The 17,500-nt window shown below is 39.7% G+C and overlaps 1 protein-coding gene across 18 annotated transcripts in view; it reads left to right on the top strand.

Annotated features, from left to right (window-relative positions):
* Window positions 1-17,500, top strand: part of LOC308297507 (interferon-induced very large GTPase 1-like) — a 31,566-nt gene that overhangs the window by 3,316 nt on the left and 10,750 nt on the right. The window contains exons 1-5 of one of the 18 annotated variants that reach the window (XM_080740917.1): window positions 6,491-6,667; window positions 9,340-9,460; window positions 9,613-9,687; window positions 12,218-14,915; window positions 17,351-17,409. The gene's annotated coding sequence lies outside the window, so the exon portion shown is untranslated. Of the gene's footprint in view, window positions 1-3,043; window positions 3,119-6,490; window positions 6,668-8,152; window positions 14,916-17,350; window positions 17,410-17,500 lie in introns of those variants that run through there. The other 17 variants (XM_080740912.1, XM_080740921.1, XM_080740916.1 and 14 more) reach the window with 17 other exon arrangements.

The following is a 17,500-nucleotide window of genomic DNA, read 5'->3' as shown; positions in this document are numbered from 1 at the left end:
GTGTGTGTGTGTGTGTGTGTGTGTGTGTGTGTGTGTGTGTGTGTGTGTGTGTGTGTGTGACACGCAGCGAGAGAGGAAAATCATTTACGCCCGCAATTAGAATAAACAAATGTAATATATTGGCTACATCATCGGGATGCCTCCTGCCTGGTGAAATATCTGGCAGTGTGTGACCCCTTGTCGGTGATCTGTCAGTGATCAATCTTGTCGGCGAAAACCACAACGAGCCGATTTCAAGAAAGCCACTCGTGCAGTGTGAAATACTCTAATGATCTGATGCCTCGCCGACCACGCAGAATCGTACAGTGTGTTCGAGCCATAAGTGTTGCACAGCAAAAAGGCTACAATGAATATATGCCTGTCAACATTTCTAAACATATCTTAAGCTTTATTGTTCCACTGCATTTATATATGCATAATTGCTACAATGTCAGGGAGTTGTATTTTTTTCTTTATAAGGTCATTATTGAAGCCCCCTTAAAAAAAAGAAAAAAAGTGTAACTGACTTTTTCCAGAATGCTTCGTTTTGATATATATATTTTAAAGTAAAGTAAGGTAACTAGTAACGAGTTACCTTTATAATTTAGTAACTAGTAACGTAACAAGTTACTTTTTCAGAGCAGTAACTAGTAAAGTAATAAGTTACTTTTTTAAAGTAACTTTCCCAACACTGGTCAAGACTAAATTCAAGGGTTGTATGCTCAACGAATTCCCTGAAGCAGGGAGTGCCACAAATGCACAAAATGTAACCGTTTCATGCCAAAACATGATTTTTGGGGGAGCAATCCTCCCAAAATGAAAGTTTGCTTATTTTGCTGACGCAAACATATTTCTCACATAAGCATATACTATACACTGTATATGCTTATGTTTCTCCATTAGCATATAATCCTGTACATGCTTATGTTTCTCTGGCAGTGTGAAAGGACTGACATACAGATCTCCATATATGCCCATATCAGTTGGAACACTGCTGCAATTTAGCTGTGAGCGCCCGCGAAGCGGGCGCGATCTCTAGACGTGAGCGGCCCGAAGGGCCGCGAACTTCTAGTTCAAATACATCACAGAATTCAGCTTTAACCTTTAAGGCTTGATGGTGTGAACTTGTGAAGAAAAATCATTTTTGTTAACTGAACTAAATAAAAGCTATAATAATATAAAAAGATAACTACCGGTAAGTGAAACTGTAGCCTATTGCGTGTTTAGAAAACAAACTAAAGCAAACTGAAAGTATAGACAACATGACCTTAGTTTTAGTTACAGTAACTGAATATATATTTTTAAATTGTATCTGTTGAGTTTTTATTACACAATAAGCACACTTACTCTGGGTTATTTGTCAAGTGCAGGATTCAAAAAGTAAAAATATGAAAAAAACTAACACTAAAACTAAACTTGTACAGAGAGCATTAACCTGAGCCAAAACACTGACCCACACCCCCATCTCAGGCTATCTAACAAACCGCTCAGACCTCCATCCAAGGCCTAAAAACGTCCCCATTTTGCTCGTTAATTGGCCTGATAGTGGCTCTTAAGGAAAGGTCATGGGGTCACCTTAATATCAATCAAAACAAACTGATGTCATCAATATTAAGCCCATGTGCGTCACAGTGCGTGACACCTCATCCCAGCTCATCCATATTTAGGAAAATATGGCCACATTTTGTTCAACTTAAACAACCAACCAGGGCTGTGCATTTTAAGGGGGTCAAAGTTGATCCCATGCCAAAGCGCCAGTGCTTGCCCAGCAGTCTGCAGTCACCCAGGTGCCCATGTGTGCCACCTCGTCCTTTAGGACGAGGTCGCTTCTCGCTCTTAGGGCGTCTTGCTGGTGTTCACTCACTTACACACAGAGGACTGGAACACAGAGATGAAGCAACAAGTCAGGCATGAGTTTCGTTTCTCTGAAAACCAGAGCAGAGGAAGAGGGCAGGATCAAGATTATGTAATGGTTCTGTGTGTGTGTGTGTGTGTGTGTGTGTGTGTGTGTGTGTGTGTGTGTGTGTGTGTGTGTGTGTGTGTGTGTGTGTGTGTGTGTGTGTGTGTGTGTGTGTGTGTGTGTGTGTACAGATGTCAGCACAGTGTGTGTGTGTGTGTGTGTACAGATGTCAGCACACACACCCTGCCCCCTCTTTCTGAGGCGTTCCCTTAAAGGGCCTACACCATGCTTTTAAAACTATATTTTTTGTATAAATATATGCTCAAAATTGAGTCTTAGACAGGTTTTAACCCTCAACAAACACTCTGACCATTCTTTTTGTTTGTTCTAGCTCTACTATAATGAGGCTCTCCAGCTGCAATACCAAAACGGCCTCTGTTTGCTCAGGGGCGCATCTAGTGGGGTTTTTCCAGAAAAAAAATAAGTTTTTTGAAAAAAAAAAAGTTTTTGAAAAAAAGTTAAAAAAAAAGTTTTTTTTCAAAAGTTTTTTTTTCAAAAAAAAAAGTTTTTTGAAAAAAAAAGTTTTTAAAAAAGTTTTTTGAAAAAAAGTTTTTGAAAAAAAACATTTTTTGAAAAAAAAATTGATTTTTCTTTTTTACTTTTTGACAGTTTTGTTTTTTGAAAAAAAAGAATTTTGAAAAAAAAGTTTTTTTTGATTTTTTTTTTTTTTTTTTTTTTTTTACTCTGAAAAAAAAACGGGAAACGCGTGTGACGTCACATGCGTCAACTCTCAGAACAGCACTGTTCTGAGAACCCGTGGAAAGCTTTTCATCTCTGTCTTCCCAAAACCAGAGAAAGACACAATGTACAGAAATAGGACTTTGTGAGGATAGAAGGTGCCAGTGGGACCCCAAAAAAAGGTTTTAAAATAGAAAAAGTGAAAATTCATGGTGTAGGTCCTTTAACTCAATTGTAAACACTTTTCTCTTCTCTTCTCTTCTCTCGCCGTACAGTGAGTATCTCTCTCTCATCCTCACTCTCTCATTATTCATTCATAAGCTGGAACTACAACTTTTGTATACTGTTTTAGTGTTCCATGTTCATGGTAGATTTAATTAAACCCTGCTCTATTAAATACAATCCATAAAATGCACTTTTTTCCAGGTTGTGTTTCACCTGAAGTGAACCCTGGCTGACTGAAGACACCACAGACGACATCTTTCCTCATCTTCTCTTACAGTAAGTGTAAAGCTCTCATTGTTGTGCGTGTGCCCCTCACACTGTGTTCTATTTAAAGCACAAAATTGTCAAATATGTCAGCAATTTCTTTGTATATTTAGGTTTGGATTACGTCTCATATCTGCCATGTGCCACGAGGGTAGTTCAAATGTGTGTGTGTGTGTGTGTGTGTGTGTGTGTGTGTGTGTGTGTGTGTGTGTGTGTGTGTGTGTGTGTGTGTGTGTGTGTGTGTGTGTGTGTGTGTGTGTGTGTGTGACACGCAGCGAGAGAGGAAAATCATTTACGCCCGCAATTAGAATAAACAAATGTAATATATTGGCTACATCATCGGGATGCCTCCTGCCTGGTGAAATATCTGGCAGTGTGTGACCCCTTGTCGGTGATCTGTCAGTGATCAATCTTGTCGGCGAAAACCACAACGAGCCGATTTCAAGAAAGCCACTCGTGCAGTGTGAAATACTCTAATGATCTGATGCCTCGCCGACCACGCAGAATCGTACAGTGTGTTCGAGCCATAAGTGTTGCACAGCAAAAAGGCTACAATGAATATATGCCTGTCAACATTTCTAAACATATCTTAAGCTTTATTGTTCCACTGCATTTATATATGCATAATTGCTACAATGTCAGGGAGTTGTATTTTTTTCTTTATAAGGTCATTATTGAAGCCCCCTTAAAAAAAAGAAAAAAAGTGTAACTGACTTTTTCCAGAATGCTTCGTTTTGATATATATATTTTTAAAGTAAAGTAAGGTAACTAGTAACGAGTTACCTTTATAATTTAGTAACTAGTAACGTAACAAGTTACTTTTTCAGAGCAGTAACTAGTAAAGTAATAAGTTACTTTTTTAAAGTAACTTTCCCAACACTGGTCAAGACTAAATTCAAGGGTTGTATGCTCAACGAATTCCCTGAAGCAGGGAGTGCCACAAATGCACAAAATGTAACCGTTTCATGCCAAAACATGATTTTTGGGGGAGCAATCCTCCCAAAATGAAAGTTTGCTTATTTTGCTGACGCAAACATATTTCTCACATAAGCATATACTATACACTGTATATGCTTATGTTTCTCCATTAGCATATAATCCTGTACATGCTTATGTTTCTCTGGCAGTGTGAAAGGACTGACATACAGATCTCCATATATGCCCATATCAGTTGGAACACTGCTGCAATTTAGCTGTGAGCGCCCGCGAAGCGGGCGCGATCTCTAGACGTGAGCGGCCCGAAGGGCCGCGAACTTCTAGTTCAAATACATCACAGAATTCAGCTTTAACCTTTAAGGCTTGATGGTGTGAACTTGTGAAGAAAAATCATTTTTGTTAACTGAACTAAATAAAAGCTATAATAATATAAAAAGATAACTACCGGTAAGTGAAACTGTAGCCTATTGCGTGTTTAGAAAACAAACTAAAGCAAACTGAAAGTATAGACAACATGACCTTAGTTTTAGTTACAGTAACTGAATATATATTTTTAAATTGTATCTGTTGAGTTTTTATTACACAATAAGCACACTTACTCTGGGTTATTTGTCAAGTGCAGGATTCAAAAAGTAAAAATATGAAAAAAACTAACACTAAAACTAAACTTGTACAGAGAGCATTAACCTGAGCCAAAACACTGACCCACACCCCCATCTCAGGCTATCTAACAAACCGCTCAGACCTCCATCCAAGGCCTAAAAACGTCCCCATTTTGCTCGTTAATTGGCCTGATAGTGGCTCTTAAGGAAAGGTCATGGGGTCACCTTAATATCAATCAAAACAAACTGATGTCATCAATATTAAGCCCATGTGCGTCACAGTGCGTGACACCTCATCCCAGCTCATCCATATTTAGGAAAATATGGCCACATTTTGTTCAACTTAAACAACCAACCAGGGCTGTGCATTTTAAGGGGGTCAAAGTTGATCCCATGCCAAAGCGCCAGTGCTTGCCCAGCAGTCTGCAGTCACCCAGGTGCCCATGTGTGCCACCTCGTCCTTTAGGACGAGGTCGCTTCTCGCTCTTAGGGCGTCTTGCTGGTGTTCACTCACTTACACACAGAGGACTGGAACACAGAGATGAAGCAACAAGTCAGGCATGAGTTTCGTTTCTCTGAAAACCAGAGCAGAGGAAGAGGGCAGGATCAAGATTATGTAATGGTTCTGTGTGTGTGTGTGTGTGTGTGTGTGTGTGTGTGTGTGTGTGTGTGTGTGTGTGTGTGTGTGTGTGTGTGTGTGTGTGTGTGTGTGTGTGTGTGTGTGTGTGTGTGTACAGATGTCAGCACAGTGTGTGTGTGTGTGTGTGTGTACAGATGTCAGCACACACACCCTGCCCCCTCTTTCTGAGGCGTTCCCTTAAAGGGCCTACACCATGCTTTTAAAACTATATTTTTTGTATAAATATATGCTCAAAATTGAGTCTAATGCTGCATTCACACTGCAGATATATAGTTGAACGTTTTGCTTGCTTGGTCAATGTTATCTCAATGGAAACCAGCTTTAAAGATACAGGAAATACACAGAACAAAGCTTTGAAAGCTTTAAAGCTGGTTTCCATTGAGATAACATTGACCAAGCAAGCTAAACGTTCAACTATATATCTGTAGTGTGAATGCAGCATTAGACAGGTTTTAACCCTCAACAAACACTCTGACCATTCTTTTTGTTTGTTCTAGCTCTACTATAATGAGGCTCTCCAGCTGCAATACCAAAACGGCCTCTGTTTGCTCAGGGGCGCATCTAGTGGGGTTTTTCCAGAAAAAAAATAAGTTTTTTGAAAAAAACTTTTTTTTTTGAAAAAAAAAAAAGTTTTTTGAAAAAAAAAAAGTTTTTGAAAAAAAGTTAAAAAAAAAGTTTTTTTTCAAAAAAGTTTTTTTTTCAAAAAAAAAAGTTTTTTGAAAAAAAAAGTTTTTAAAAAAGTTTTTTGAAAAAAAGTTTTTGAAAAAAAACATTTTTTGAAAAAAAAAATTGATTTTTTTTTTACTTTTTGACAGTTTGGTTTTTTGAAAAAAAAGAATTTTGAAAAAAAAGTTTTTTTTGATTTTTTTTTTTTTTTTTTTTTTTACTCTGAAAAAAAAACGGGAAACGCGTGTGACGTCACATGCGTCAACTCTCAGAACAGCACTGTTCTGAGAACCCGTGGAAAGCTTTTCATCTCTGTCTTCCCAAAACCAGAGAAAGACACAATGTACAGAAATAGGACTTTGTGAGGATAGAAGGTGCCAGTGGGACCCCAAAAAAAGGTTTTAAAATAGAAAAAGTGAAAATTCATGGTGTAGGTCCTTTAACTCAATTGTAAACACTTTTCTCTTCTCTTCTCTTCTCTCGCCGTACAGTGAGTATCTCTCTCTCATCCTCACTCTCTCATTATTCATTCATAAGCTGGAACTACAACTTTTGTATACTGTTTTAGTGTTCCATGTTCATGGTAGATTTAATTAAACCCTGCTCTATTAAATACAATCCATAAAATGCACTTTTTTCCAGGTTGTGTTTCACCTGAAGTGAACCCTGGCTGACTGAAGACACCACAGACGACATCTTTCCTCATCTTCTCTTACAGTAAGTGTAAAGCTCTCATTGTTGTGCGTGTGCCCCTCACACTGTGTTCTATTTAAAGCACAAAATTGTCAAATATGTCAGCAATTTCTTTGTATATTTAGGTTTGGATTACGTCTCATATCTGCCATGTGCCACGAGGGTAGTTCAAATGTGTGTGTGTGTGTGTGTGTGTGTGTGTGTGTGTGTGTGTGTGTGTGTGTGTGTGTGTGTGTGTGCGTGTGTGTGTGTGTGTGTGTGTGTGTGACACGCAGCGAGAGAGGAAAATCATTTACGCCCGCAATTAGAATAAACAAATGTAATATATTGGCTACATCATCGGGATGCCTCCTGCCTGGTGAAATATCTGGCAGTGTGTGACCCCTTGTCGGTGATCTGTCAGTGATCAATCTTGTCGGCGAAAACCACAACGAGCCGATTTCAAGAAAGCCACTCGTGCAGTGTGAAATACTCTAATGATCTGATGCCTCGCCGACCACGCAGAATCGTACAGTGTGTTCGAGCCATAAGTGTTGCACAGCAAAAAGGCTACAATGAATATATGCCTGTCAACATTTCTAAACATATCTTAAGCTTTATTGTTCCACTGCATTTATATATGCATAATTGCTACAATGTCAGGGAGTTGTATTTTTTTCTTTATAAGGTCATTATTGAAGCCCCCTTAAAAAAAAGAAAAAAAGTGTAACTGACTTTTTCCAGAATGCTTCGTTTTGATATATATATTTTTAAAGTAAAGTAAGGTAACTAGTAACGAGTTACCTTTATAATTTAGTAACTAGTAACGTAACAAGTTACTTTTTCAGAGCAGTAACTAGTAAAGTAATAAGTTACTTTTTTAAAGTAACTTTCCCAACACTGGTCAAGACTAAATTCAAGGGTTGTATGCTCAACGAATTCCCTGAAGCAGGGAGTGCCACAAATGCACAAAATGTAACCGTTTCATGCCAAAACATGATTTTTGGGGGAGCAATCCTCCCAAAATGAAAGTTTGCTTATTTTGCTGACGCAAACATATTTCTCACATAAGCATATACTATACACCAGGGGTCTTCAACAGGGGGTCCGCGACCCCCAGGGGGTCCGCGGAGGTACTGCAGGGGGTCCGCGAAATTATTGTTAAAAAAAAAGAAAAAGAAAAAGGATTTCAATTTTTTTTTCCATTTTTTACATTTATGTTAAAAAATAAATCATGATTCTATCCATTTTGAATAGCTTGAACACATGATTACTATGCAAATGACAGATTGTTGATATTATTGACATTGGTTCTCAGTTAATAAGTAGTATGTTTAGAAATGGTAGTGGTACGGCCCACCCTGCTCGCTGTAACTTGTACATGTTTAAAATAAAAAATATGTCGTAGCCCCGACCCCCCCACCCTACGAGGTGGTAGGGGGTCCCTGCTCCATCTCTCCATCAGTTTGGGGGTCCCCGGCCTGAAAACGTTGAAGACCCCTGCTATACACTGTATATGCTTATGTTTCTCCATTAGCATATAATCCTGTACATGCTTATGTTTCTCTGGCAGTGTGAAAGGACTGACATACAGATCTCCATATATGCCCATATCAGTTGGAACACTGCTGCAATTTAGCTGTGAGCGCCCGCGAAGCGGGCGCGATCTCTAGACGTGAGCGGCCCGAAGGGCCTCGAACTTCTAGTTCAAATACATCACAGAATTCAGCTTTAACCTTTAAGGCTTGATGGTGTGAACTTGTGAAGAAAAATCATTTTTGTTAACTGAACTAAATAAAAGCTATAATAATATAAAAAGATAACTACCGGTAAGTGAAACTGTAGCCTATTGCGTGTTTAGAAAACAAACTAAAGCGAACTGAAAGTATAGACAACATGACCTTAGTTTTAGTTACAGTAACTGAATATATATTTTTAAATTGTATCTGTTGAGTTTTTATTACACAATAAGCACACTTACTCTGGGTTATTTGTCAAGTGCAGGATTCAAAAAGTAAAAATATGAAAAAAACTAACACTAAAACTAAACTTGTACAGAGAGCATTAACCTGAGCCAAAACACTGACCCACACCCCCATCTCAGGCTATCTAACAAACCGCTCAGACCTCCATCCAAGGCCTAAAAACGTCCCCATTTTGCTCGTTAATTGGCCTGATAGTGGCTCTTAAGGAAAGGTCATGGGGTCACCTTAATATCAATCAAAACAAACTGATGTCATCAATATTAAGCCCATGTGCGTCACAGTGCGTGACACCTCATCCCAGCTCATCCATATTTAGGAAAATATGGCCACATTTTGTTCAACTTAAACAACCAACCAGGGCTGTGCATTTTAAGGGGGTCAAAGTTGATCCCATGCCAAAGCGCCAGTGCTTGCCCAGCAGTCTGCAGTCACCCAGGTGCCCATGTGTGCCACCTCGCCCTTTAGGACGAGGTCGCTTCTCGCTCTTAGGGCGTCTTGCTGGTGTTCACTCACTTACACACAGAGGACTGGAACACAGAGATGAAGCAACAAGTCAGGCATGAGTTTCGTTTCTCTGAAAACCAGAGCAGAGGAAGAGGGCAGGATCAAGATTATGTAATGGTTCTGTGTGTGTGTGTGTGTGTGTGTGTGTGTGTGTGTGTGTGTGTGTGTGTGTGTGTGTGTGTGTGTGTGTGTGTGTGTGTGTGTGTGTGTGTGTGTGTGTGTGTACAGATGTCAGCACAGTGTGTGTGTGTACAGATGTCAGCACACACACCCTGCCCCCTCTTTCTGAGGCGTTCCCTTAACTCAATTGTAAACACTTTTCTCTTCTCTTCTCTTCTCTCGCCGTACAGTGAGTATCTCTCTCTCATCCTCACTCTCTCATTATTCATTAATAAGCTGGAACTACAACTTTTGTATACTGTTTTAGTGTTCCATGTTCATGGTAGATTTAATTAAACCCTGCTCTATTAAATACAATCCATAAAATGCACTTTTTTCCAGGTTGTGTTTCACCTGAAGTGAACCCTGGCTGACTGAAGACACCACAGACGACATCTTTCCTCATCTTCTCTTACAGTAAGTGTAAAGCTCTCATTGTTGTGCGTGTGCCCCTCACACTGTGTTCTATTTAAAGCACAAAATTGTCAAATATGTCAGCAATTTCTTTGTATATTTAGGTTTGGATTACGTCTCATATCTGCCATGTGCCACGAGGGTAGTTCAAATGTGTGTGTGTGTGTGTGTGTGTGTGTGTGTGTGTGTGTGTGTGTGTGTGTGTGTGTCTGTGTGTGTGTGTGTGTGTGTGTGTGTGTGTGTGTGTGTGTGTGTGACACGCAGGCACGCACACACAGCGAGAGAGGAAAATCATTTACGCCCGCAATTAGAATAAACAAATGTAATATATTGGCTACATCATCGGGATGCCTCCTGCCTGGTGAAATATCTGGCAGTGTGTGACCCCTTGTCGGTGATCTGTCAGTGATCAATCTTGTCGGCGAAAACCACAACGAGCCGATTTCAAGAAAGCCACTCGTGCAGTGTGAAATACTCTAATGATCTGATGCCTCGCCGACCACGCAGAATCGTACAGTGTGTTCGAGCCATAAGTGTTGCACAGCAAAAAGGCTACAATGAATATATGCCTGTCAACATTTCTAAACATATCTTTAGCTTTATTGTTCCACTGCATTTCTATATGCATAATTGCTACAATGTCAGGGAGTTGTATTTTTTTCTTTATAAGGTCATTATTGAAGCCCCCTTAAAAAAAAGAAAAAAAGTGTAACTGACTTTTTCCAGAATGCTTCGTTTTGATATATATATTTTTAAAGTAAAGTAAGGTAACTAGTAACGAGTTACCTTTATAATTTAGTAACTAGTAACGTAACAAGTTACTTTTTCAGAGCAGTAACTAGTAAAGTAATAAGTTACTTTTTTAAAGTAACTTTCCCAACACTGGTCAAGACTAAATTCAAGGGTTGTATGCTCAACAAATTCCCTGAAGCAGGGAGTGCCACAAATGCACAAAATGTAACCGTTTCATGCCAAAACATGATTTTTGGGGGAGCAATCCTCCCAAAATGAAAGTTTGCTTATTTTGCTGACGCAAACATATTTCTCACATAAGCATATACTATACACTGTATATGCTTATGTTTCTCCATTAGCATATAATCCTGTACATGCTTATGTTTCTCTGGCAGTGTGAAAGGACTGACATACAGATCTCCATATATGCCCATATCAGTTGGAACACTGCTGCAATTTAGCTGTGAGCGCCCGCGAAGCGGGCGCGATCTCTAGACGTGAGCGGCCCGAAGGGCCGCGAACTTCTAGTTCAAATACATCACAGAATTCAGCTTTAACCTTTAAGGCTTGATGGTGTGAACTTGTGAAGAAAAATCATTTTTGTTAACTGAACTAAATAAAAGCTATAATAATATAAAAAGATAACTACCGGTAAGTGAAACTGTAGCCTATTGCGTGTTTAGAAAACAAACTAAAGCGAACTGAAAGTATAGACAACATGACCTTAGTTTTAGTTACAGTAACTGAATATATATTTTTAAATTGTATCTGTTGAGTTTTTATTACACAATAAGCACACTTACTCTGGGTTATTTGTCAAGTGCAGGATTCAAAAAGTAAAAATATGAAAAAAACTAACACTAAAACTAAACTTGTACAGAGAGCATTAACCTGAGCCAAAACACTGACCCACACCCCCATCTCAGGCTATCTAACAAACCGCTCAGACCTCCATCCAAGGCCTAAAAACGTCCCCATTTTGCTCGTTAATTGGCCTGATAGTGGCTCTTAAGGAAAGGTCATGGGGTCACCTTAATATCAATCAAAACAAACTGATGTCATCAATATTAAGCCCATGTGCGTCACAGTGCGTGACACCTCATCCCAGCTCATCCATATTTAGGAAAATATGGCCACATTTTGTTCAACTTAAACAACCAACCAGGGCTGTGCATTTTAAGGGGGTCAAAGTTGATCCCATGCCAAAGCGCCAGTGCTTGCCCAGCAGTCTGCAGTCACCCAGGTGCCCATGTGTGCCACCTCGCCCTTTAGGACGAGGTCGCTTCTCGCTCTTAGGGCGTCTTGCTGGTGTTCACTCACTTACACACAGAGGACTGGAACACAGAGATGAAGCAACAAGTCAGGCATGAGTTTCGTTTCTCTGAAAACCAGAGCAGAGGAAGAGGGCAGGATCAAGATTATGTAATGGTTCTGTGTGTGTGTGTGTGTGTGTGTGTGTGTGTGTGTGTGTGTGTGTGTGTGTGTGTGTGTGTGTGTGTGTGTGTGTGTGTGTGTGTGTGTACAGATGTCAGCACAGTGTGTGTGTGTACAGATGTCAGCACACACACCCTGCCCCCTCTTTCTGAGGCGTTCCCTTAACTCAATTGTAAACACTTTTCTCTTCTCTTCTCTTCTCTCGCCGTACAGTGAGTATCTCTCTCTCATCCTCACTCTCTCATTATTCATTAATAAGCTGGAACTACAACTTTTGTATACTGTTTTAGTGTTCCATGTTCATGGTAGATTTAATTAAACCCTGCTCTATTAAATACAATCCATAAAATGCACTTTTTTCCAGGTTGTGTTTCACCTGAAGTGAACCCTGGCTGACTGAAGACACCACAGACGACATCTTTCCTCATCTTCTCTTACAGTAAGTGTAAAGCTCTCATTGTTGTGCGTGTGCCCCTCACACTGTGTTCTATTTAAAGCACAAAATTGTCAAATATGTCAGCAATTTCTTTGTATATTTAGGTTTGGATTACGTCTCATATCTGCCATGTGCCACGAGGGTAGTTCAAATGTGTGTGTGTGTGTGTGTGTGTGTGTGTGTGTGTGTGTGTGTGTGTCTGTGTGTGTGTGTGTGTGTGTGTGTGTGTGTGTGTGTGTGTGTGTGTGTGTGTGTGTGACACGCAGGCACGCACACACAGCGAGAGAGGAAAATCATTTACGCCCGCAATTAGAATAAACAAATGTAATATATTGGCTACATCATCGGGATGCCTCCTGCCTGGTGAAATATCTGGCAGTGTGTGACCCCTTGTCGGTGATCTGTCAGTGATCAATCTTGTCGGCGAAAACCACAACGAGCCGATTTCAAGAAAGCCACTCGTGCAGTGTGAAATACTCTAATGATCTGATGCCTCGCCGACCACGCAGAATCGTACAGTGTGTTCGAGCCATAAGTGTTGCACAGCAAAAAGGCTACAATGAATATATGCCTGTCAACATTTCTAAACATATCTTTAGCTTTATTGTTCCACTGCATTTCTATATGCATAATTGCTACAATGTCAGGGAGTTGTATTTTTTTCTTTATAAGGTCATTATTGAAGCCCCCTTAAAAAAAAGAAAAAAAGTGTAACTGACTTTTTCCAGAATGCTTCGTTTTGATATATATATTTTTAAAGTAAAGTAAGGTAACTAGTAACGAGTTACCTTTATAATTTAGTAACTAGTAACGTAACAAGTTACTTTTTCAGAGCAGTAACTAGTAAAGTAATAAGTTACTTTTTTAAAGTAACTTTCCCAACACTGGTCAAGACTAAATTCAAGGGTTGTATGCTCAACGAATTCCCTGAAGCAGGGAGTGCCACAAATGCACAAAATGTAACCGTTTCATGCCAAAACATGATTTTTGGGGGAGCAATCCTCCCAAAATGAAAGTTTGCTTATTTTGCTGACGCAAACATATTTCTCACATAAGCATATACTATACACTGTATATGCTTATGTTTCTCCATTAGCATATAATCCTGTACATGCTTATGTTTCTCTGGCAGTGTGAAAGGACTGACATACAGATCTCCATATATGCCCATATCAGTTGGAACACTGCTGCAATTTAGCTGTGAGCGCCCGCGAAGCGGGCGCGATCTCTAGACGTGAGCGGCCCGAAGGGCCGCGAACTTCTAGTTCAAATACATCACAGAATTCAGCTTTAACCTTTAAGGCTTGATGGTGTGAACTTGTGAAGAAAAATCATTTTTGTTAACTGAACTAAATAAAAGCTATAATAATATAAAAAGATAACTACCGGTAAGTGAAACTGTAGCCTATTGCGTGTTTAGAAAACAAACTAAAGCGAACTGAAAGTATAGACAACATGACCTTAGTTTTAGTTACAGTAACTGAATATATATTTTTAAATTGTATCTGTTGAGTTTTTATTACACAATAAGCACACTTACTCTGGGTTATTTGTCAAGTGCAGGATTCAAAAAGTAAAAATATGAAAAAAACTAACACTAAAACTAAACTTGTACAGAGAGCATTAACCTGAGCCAAAACACTGACCCACACCCCCATCTCAGGCTATCTAACAAACCGCTCAGACCTCCATCCAAGGCCTAAAAACGTCCCCATTTTGCTCGTTAATTGGCCTGATAGTGGCTCTTAAGGAAAGGTCATGGGGTCACCTTAATATCAATCAAAACAAACTGATGTCATCAATATTAAGCCCATGTGCGTCACAGTGCGTGACACCTCATCCCAGCTCATCCATATTTAGGAAAATATGGCCACATTTTGTTCAACTTAAACAACCAACCAGGGCTGTGCATTTTAAGGGGGTCAAAGTTGATCCCATGCCAAAGCGCCAGTGCTTGCCCAGCAGTCTGCAGTCACCCAGGTGCCCATGTGTGCCACCTCGCCCTTTAGGACGAGGTCGCTTCTCGCTCTTAGGGCGTCTTGCTGGTGTTCACTCACTTACACACAGAGGACTGGAACACAGAGATGAAGCAACAAGTCAGGCATGAGTTTCGTTTCTCTGAAAACCAGAGCAGAGGAAGAGGGCAGGATCAAGATTATGTAATGGTTCTGTGTGTGTGTGTGTGTGTGTGTGTGTGTGTGTGTGTGTGTGTGTGTGTGTGTGTGTGTGTGTGTGTGTGTGTGTGTGTGTGTGTGTGTGTGTGTGTGTGTGTACAGATGTCAGCACAGTGTGTGTGTGTGTACAGATGTCAGCACACACACCCTGCCCCCTCTTTCTGAGGCGTTCCCTTAACTCAATTGTAAACACTTTTCTCTTCTCTTCTCTTCTCTCGCCGTACAGTGAGTATCTCTCTCTCATCCTCACTCTCTCATTATTCATTCATAAGCTGGAACTACAACTTTTGTATACTGTTTTAGTGTTCCATGTTCATGGTAGATTTAATTAAACCCTGCTCTATTAAATACAATCCATAAAATGCACTTTTTTCCAGGTTGTGTTTCACCTGAAGTGAACCCTGGCTGACTGAAGACACCACAGACGACATCTTTCCTCATCTTCTCTTACAGTAAGTGTAAAGCTCTCATTGTTGTGCGTGTGCCCCTCACACTGTGTTCTATTTAAAGCACAAAATTGTCAAATATGTCAGCAATTTCTTTGTATATTTAGGTTTGGATTACGTCTCATATCTGCCATGTGCCATGAGGGTAGTTCAAATGTGTGTGTGTGTGTGTGTGTGTGTGTGTGTGTGTGTGTGTGTGTGTGTGTGTGTGTGTGTGTGTGTGTGTGTGTCTGTGTGTGTGTGTGTGTGTGTGTGTGTGTGTGTGTGTGTGTGTGTGTGTAATAATGACGATGATTATCACAATTATATATATTCATAAGAATATAATGATGATAATAACGATAATAATAATAATAATAAAAATAAAAACATAATTCTCAAAATAATCTGGGGGGCCAGAAATAATTTCCAAGGGGCCAGTTTTGGCCCGCGGGCCGCCTATTGCCTACCCCTGCCCTAGCATATAGGGCTATCTAGGGGTTTTGTAACAGTTATGGTTAAAATACATTTGTAATCATTTTTATATATATATATATATATATATATATATATATATATATATATATATACTTTTACTTTTGGTACATTTTGATGCCAATACCTTTGAACTTTTACTCAAGTACATTTTGAATTCCACACGTCTCTGCTTCTGGTGATTGATGACATTGGGTGCATCTCTCCATTCCGACATGTCTCCTTTCCGACAGACACTAACCCTATCTCTTACCCTTACCTTAACCTTAACCTCTATGGAAGTGTTGCCACTCCGACAATAAGAAGTCACTGTCGGAGTGGCGACATGTCAGAATGAACAGATCCCCCGATGAGGTTGTCCTTCTTATTATAGTAACTAGTACAGATGGGTTCTGGTTGTGCAATGTGCATATCCCCAGGTAATGGTCTATACAGACAGTGGTTCCCAAACTTTTCAGGTTGCAACCATAGCAGCCAATAGGGCTATGTAGGGCTGGGACTCAATTAAAAAAATCTAATCTTTGTAATTAATTAATCAAAATTAATCACATGTTTAATCGCATATAGTTATTTGACCTGAGAAGCACATTTATTTCAATTAAAACACATTTTGGTATACAGGTGAGTTTTCTTTTTTCTTTCTTTCTTTTTCATCCGCTAGGCCGAGCAAACAAGCGGTCAAATCGGCTTCTTCTCCCATTGCGTGCACTGGGGTTTGTTGTCTGTTGGTTAGTGCACTGGTATGATCGCTGAAACTCGTCCAGTGAGAAAGTATATGTTCGCACAGTGTTGCTTGCCCCCGTGAATTTACATTTACAAAACAAGCACGTTTATGGAGGATGACTAACGTTAGCTTCCACAATAGCGTGGGGGCTAAAGTAAGTCCGCCACCCTACATCCGGTCCATAGGAGTTCTGTTATGGACCAATGATGACAGCCACGATATACAGCCCAGGCTGCTCAGTTTCGTCTGTAGTAAAAAGTGAAAAATACATTTAAAACCTACTTTCCGTAGGGAACACACGGAGCACCCCACCTCACGTTTAACCTTTTGGCCAGAAAATAAAATATTTCTTATTTAAGCATAATGTATAGGGGATAATATAAGTGTTGAGTTTACAGTAGGTCCTTGAATTTATATAGGCTACCTGAATCTCAACTGTTCCTAAAATTGCTGCGCTTTGTCAAAAAAAATTGCTGTTGGTCTAATTTGATTAAAAAATAAGCATTGTCGGGGTGCCCGCTGGCATGTGTGTGTGTGTGTGTGTGTGTGTGTGTGTGTGTGTGTGTGTGTGTGTGTGTGTGTGTGTGTGTGTGTGTGTGTGTGTGTGTGTGTGTGTGTGTGTGTGCAAACATTGTAATAATATAGTCATTCAACTACTAATATAGGCTGAAGCAAGTGTGTCATGTTTGCATGTTTGATATTAAATCAATAATAATCAGTATTACCATATTAACCTGAGGGCTGCATTAAGTGAAGGTGCCTCTAGTTGCCCATGTATGGTCTAGTTAGTACAGATGGGTTTGCACCCCAGTGACAGCACTTTGTACCATGACTGTATTTTATAGCCTATACTCACTGACATGCTGAGCTGAAACCACATGGTTTCATGGAAATCATCCTCCTACATTTCTTATCACGTTATAGATAAAAACATATAGATATGTCACACATCAGATGATCTATGAAAGTACATACGTTAATGTTTAATGAAACATTAACTCACTGTGCTCATGGTCCCTACAGTACAGTGTATATATACTGTGTGATCAGCAATGAGAGGTTACACAGATCACAGACAAGGAATTAATTCTGCAAAGCAGTGTTTTTGTCTTTGCAGTCACTATGCAAACTTGGTAATCTACCGGTATATGTTTTAATGTTGTAATTTCAGACTATATAGAATATGAATTTACGGTAGCATTATAATAAATATTGACCCTTTTAACTATGTTATGCTTTGCAGCTTTGGGTTTTGTTGAATTCATCGGGATCGTGAGGACCATCAGAGTTCCTTGCAGCCAGGTACCAGTTTTGAGCACTGCCACGATCATGATCTTTTTGTTGACCATTAATTGTTATGCAATTCATGAATTATAAATTGTGTATTTTGACA

The sequence above is a fragment of the Nannobrachium achirus genome (assembly GCF_963921795.1).
Source record: "Nannobrachium achirus genome assembly, chromosome: 13".
Classification (NCBI taxonomy): domain Eukaryota; kingdom Metazoa; phylum Chordata; class Actinopteri; order Myctophiformes; family Myctophidae; genus Nannobrachium; species Nannobrachium achirus.
This window is presented reverse-complemented; position numbering and strand designations above follow the sequence as displayed.